This window comes from Chrysochloris asiatica, unplaced genomic scaffold, assembly GCF_000296735.1.
Source record: "Chrysochloris asiatica unplaced genomic scaffold, ChrAsi1.0 scaffold00085, whole genome shotgun sequence".
Classification (NCBI taxonomy): domain Eukaryota; kingdom Metazoa; phylum Chordata; class Mammalia; order Afrosoricida; family Chrysochloridae; genus Chrysochloris; species Chrysochloris asiatica.
The window spans coordinates 11,687,889-11,693,708 of NW_006408603.1; positions in this window are offsets into that span (position 1 = coordinate 11,687,889).

Below are 5,820 nucleotides of genomic sequence, written 5' to 3' on the forward strand. Positions count from 1 at the left end.
ACTTGACAGCACTTAACGACAACATATATATTTATTGTTATTAAAGGCCCTTGAGTTGATTCCAACTCATAGCCACCATATGCACAACAGAAGGAAACACTGCCCCATCATATATATAAAACATGGCGCCCTGGTGATATAGTGGGTTATGCATTGGACTGTTAACCACAGGGTCGGTGGATGAAATCCACCAACAGCTTCTCTGGAGAAAGATGGGGCTTTCTGCTTTCATAGAGATTTACAGCTTGGAAACCTTACACAGGGTCACTATGAGTCGAAAGAGACTTAACTGCAAACAACATATATATAATGTATGTACCCCTCAAATCTTACATATAATGTTGAGGTCCTCATAGGCTTTCCCCATTGCCTTCCTCAAATCTGATTTGAACTCTAGGCGTAGCAGCTCTGTTGTAAGAGTCTCTTACTGTAATGTGTTATGCTGGGTCTTCTTGGCTGAATGAATAGAACCATTGATCAGAATGCATTTAGATTTGACAGCTTCCCCAATTATGAATTGTAATTACACAGGATGTAAACTTGACTTTAAGTGGTTGTAAAACAACGCCAATACTTGTCACACTATTAATTTAATAAGCTGAATATTTAGCTGGGGGTCTTTGTAATTAAGCATCATCTGAGTGAAAGATTCTCTCAAATATTTTTATAATACTATATACATTTGGACCAATTCAATCTCCCAAAGGGAGAGACAAAAAGATGGAGAGTGATGACACTAATCTCTTTGCCTTTAGGCGTTCATCACACCATGAAAGCCAAAACAATTACTCATGGAGTAGGCATGACTGGTAAACAGCAAATTGCGATTTCCTTGGAGAATGTTTTTTGCAGTGTTTCACACTGGCAGAGGGAAAACCATTCTCCAACAGGAGCAGCCCTCCTTCTGAGCGCAAATACAAACGGACAAAAATGACATTATGTTCTTGCCTGCCTAGGGCAAAAAGAATCACCTATTCTTAACAGAACTTCAGGTGTGTGATTTTCAGCCATTTTCATTCTTTTATTAGATTAGAATGACTGCCCCTTGTAAGAGCAAAGCTGTAATGTGGTACTATCAGGGCAGCTGGAGGATACACACATTATGTCTTTAACTTAACTTGACACATTCTTGCCATACAGGAATTTTAGAGTCTATTCCGACAGATGTAGGAGGGGTAGTAATTACTTTTTCTCTTTTCCAGGCAGTTTTTACCCCCCATGGAATTCATTGTTCAGTAATTAAATAATAGTTAAAAGTGACACCTCTGAATAAATGGCTTAGGTTAAGAAAATGGGTATTACTTTTATTTCCAATTCTCTCCAGTTTTCTTCAGTCAGCCTAGCTACGGTGTTAACATAATTAGTTCTCAAGGAATAATGATCAATTTTACCAACTATCATTTCAACTTAATAAAATATGATATCTTTACATTTTACTACTCCTTCCTAATTCATCTGTCCACTAAAACAGCTTTTAGAGGGTGAGCAAAGGCAGAGTGCGGATTTCAGTGTTAATTAAGTACTCAACTATTTAAATTTAAACAACAATCCCCCACCCCAATAGTCTAAGCCTTCATGGTAGACTTGATTCAAGACCTCCTATCAAGATGTATTGTTGTTGTTAGCTGTCATTGAGATGACCCTCTATGCATGGCTACCTTAGGCATAATGAAGCCAATCACTGCCCTGTTCTGTGCCAGCCCCGAGAGTCATAGGATTTTCATTGGTTGAATTTGGAATCAGGTCATCAAGTCTTTCTATGTAACTGTTTTAGTCCGGAAGCCCTCCTGAAACCTGTTCAACACCACAGCAACTTGCAAACCTTTACTGACAGATGACTGGTGGCTAAGCATGAGGCTCATTGGTTGGAACTGAACCTAGATCTTCTGCATGGAAGACAAGAGTACTACCACTGAACCACCATTGTCCCAAAAATATATATGGGGGAGAAATTTATCTGCCATACTAGGGATTAAATAACTGAATTTTGACTCAATATTAGATACTAATTTTTTTCATGAGATGCTATTTTCTCCTTTTTTAGCTAGCTGCAACAATGTGATTTATACAAGGGATATGTCTGATTCTTAGTTATCTGATGCCTCAGATGCAAAGTGAGGATGGTAATATGTGAGTCATACCTTACCAGGTGTCGTGAAGAATAAACATTCTCTGTGTTCCCAAAGATTGTTGGTGAAGTTTCAAAAAATGGTACTTAGCTTTCTTAATTCTTTCTGACATCTAATTATATCTGTGTGCAGTTTTTGTCATGGATTTGTTGGCATCTGTTGTTTTTTTTTTGGGGGGGGCTACTTTTAGTATAAGAAAGGAAAAAATAGTTACACTCATTCTATATGGAATTGGTCAGAACTGTCAGAATATTTGTGCTAGATGGACTTTTAACATTTCTTAGAATGAAAATTAGTAAGAATCTAGTTTTTATGTCCTGGAACAGGCAGTTGTATAAAAGCTCTAAAAGGTGATCTTCTCTGTTTTTTGGATTACAAACTGTGTTGTTAACTGAAAGGCTGGCAGTTCAAATCGACCAGTCGCTCCCCAGGAGAAAAATGAGGCTTTCTGCTCCCATAGATATTTACAACCTTAGAAACCCTGCTCAGAATCGACTCAATGGCACTCAACCACCTCCACCATGTATGGCACTGTAGGATAAGCACTGGACTGCAATGTTGGTTTGGACTGCAAAGTCGATGGTTCAAACCCACCAGTCACTCCTCAGATACCCTATACAGGGTCTCTGTGAGTCAGAAGTGACTGGACAGCACTTAACAACAACAACAATTGGGTTTTCTAAAATAATAATAATAATAATAATCCTAGAAGTTTATTTGATTCTGAATATTGTTCTAAGATGCACTTTAGTAATTGCAACCATTGACATTCTTATTGATAAAGACAAAGAGTGAAATGGTAGGTAAAATTCCTAGTTTAGATTGCTGAAGCTGAAGCTTTAAGTTGCACCAGGTCATAAATACATCAACATAGAGTTCCAGGCATAACACATAGGTAGAATACATAGTTCAAAATTTCCAAATACCCTGCTTAGTCTTTGGGAGCAGAGAAATTGTTAAACAGATACTTTATTTAATAATTAACAACAGGTGAAGTACAGTAACCCATTTTCCAAATAGCACAGAATATCCCATTTCAGAATACTATGTCTTTCCATCCTGCTAATACTGAATGATTAATGGTGGAGGGTTTAGGCGAAAGGGCTAAAGATAAGATTTCAGGGTTTTCTCATAGCTGCCCCAATCTTTCCACAACTTCTTACACTCCAGTGAGTCCACAGGTCCAAGCAAGAGTGAGTTGGAGCGGTGAACTACAAGACCAGTTTAACTGTGGTTCGTTAGTGTTCTTCCAGACTGTGCATTTCTTTATGTAGCCTGGGTGAATGGTTTGTGTCCATTTAGGGATTTGACACAAGAACACCTTCAGGCAGTGATCACTTGCAGGTAGAACCATCCCAAATGTTGGCAGAGACCAGGGCAAAAATATCATTGGAGGTCCATATGCCATATGTCCAATCTTTAGAAATTATACATCAAAATAACAAAATGTTAAATAAACTATTTCTTATCTGCTACTTTGACACATACTTTCTTAACAATTGGAAGGCGAGATGTTTATTCAGATTTCTTAGACTATGAAGAGTTTGTACTGGACCTTAACTCTGAACTAGTCCTGATCTATTCCTTCCTGCTCTCCATGTCTCTGCCAGCCCTGAGCTCCAGCTTGCACTGCAAGGAGCCCCTCTACATGAGCATGTGAATTCCCCAGTGTGCATTTCTAAGCCCGGTCACTAATCTACCCACACATATTCACCCTTTGCTACCCCTTGTGCTTCAAGGTGAGCATTCATGATGCCACCTGCCTTCAATAGTTTGGAGTATATCCTGTAGTGGATTCTAGTCATTTCTTGGTTCCTGGGACAAAGCTGTGGAGGAAGGTCAGAAAGAGATTCCCTTTGCTGGGACTAAAGTTCTCACTCTAGGCTATGTTCAAAACCAAGCCCATTGCACCAAATTAATTCCGACTCATAGAGACCCTATTGGATAGTAGAACTGCCCTACAGGGTTTCCAAGGCTAGAATTCTTAATGGAATCAGACTGCCACATCTTTCTCTCATGGAGTGGCTGGTGGTTAGCAATGGAGTGCTTCACTATGCCACATGGGTTCCTTCTGTGTTAAGTGTTGTTGAGTCATCTCTGACTGCATAGGGTTTCTGAGGAGCAACTGGTGTGTTCGAACCACCAACCTTGAGGTTAGTAGTCCAGTGCTTATGCTACAGCGCCACACCATGACTCCTTCTAGGCTGTATAAAAGGTCAAAAAATGAATCACGTCTATATCACGGCAGAGTAGTCTTCCTACTTTCCCATAAATAGCAATACTTTTGTTATAACAACCTTTGCCCCACTTTTTTAGGCTTTAATGCTCATCAATTGGAGGAAGGGATCATATTTTTACTCCATGAGAAAGTTCATAGATTAATCATATGTAAGATGGCGTGTAATTTATGGGACCTCTCCAAGTAAAAACAGAACATAATTTAGTATCCACTTTACACTGCAATCCTGTTCTTAAGAAACAATATTGTTGAAGAAAGCAACTTTGCAAGAATCTTGGAAATCAGCAGATGAAAAAAATCCACTGACTTCAGTTTTCTTCAAACGAATAAACTCTTAAGAAGAAGAATTTGAGGATCTGGATTAAAAAGAACATTTCATTGCCATTTGTTATGCAGGCAGTCCCTGGATTAAGAATGAGTTCCGTTCCCATCTATCTTTAAATTTAATTTGTACATAAATCGGAACAATCAGGTACGGTTTGTATTTATTGTCAGTTAGTCAGATATTTATCTTAGTAGGTAGTATATAATATACTTTTCTATGCATACAAAAACATTAAAGAAGCACTTCCAGATATACTAATACATCTTTAACATAATAATATAATAATAATAATGTACAGGTAGCACCTGTTTGTTATTATGAACCACTGTATGTACTTCAAAAATTTAATATAATAGACTTTACCAATTGGTTCATAACTACAGGCTGTACTTAAATCAAATGTTCATAATTCGGGGACTGCTTATATACCTAAAAATGAAGTTTTTATTAAAAGCAGATCACATCAATTCGGGAAATTCATAAAATATATCTAAATACGCTGAATGAAAGGTATTTCTCATCAATTTAGATTCTTATAGCCTCATAATGATAAAATGCAAGATGAATTGATTTAGATCAGCTCTTCATTAAATTTCAGAATTAGCTTTTGGAATCCCATGTGTTGAAATGCACAAGACTTATTCCTGAGAATTGTGACAAAACCACGAGAGGATAAGGATAAAGTGCATTTTTGTCAGAAATAACACAGTCTGCCTTTGGTTTGTGCTAATAAACTATAAGACAACTTAAAATCTAATTTTAATACTGGAAATCCACCGTATTATAAGTAACCTCAAACTCTGTATGTTTTCAGCATTTTCATGTGTATTCTTTGGTGAGCCTGAAATTTAATTTGCTGTTTATGCTTCTAATGTAAATCTCCAGTTTCTGGTTGGCTACTCTGGCATTGAGCCAAAGCTGTACTTTATCTTTATCTTTTCTGATTTCTTACATCAGAAGAGACTGTTGGTTTGAATAACAAACATTCAATCGACTTGGACGTGGGATGGCAGGCAGCACAGACATTACCTGTTTACCTTTTATTGCCTTCTTTGAATTGGCTTTTCTGAGAACAAAACCAATAAGACATGCTGTTCCTTCATCTAGCTTTCACCCAGGTTATTTAT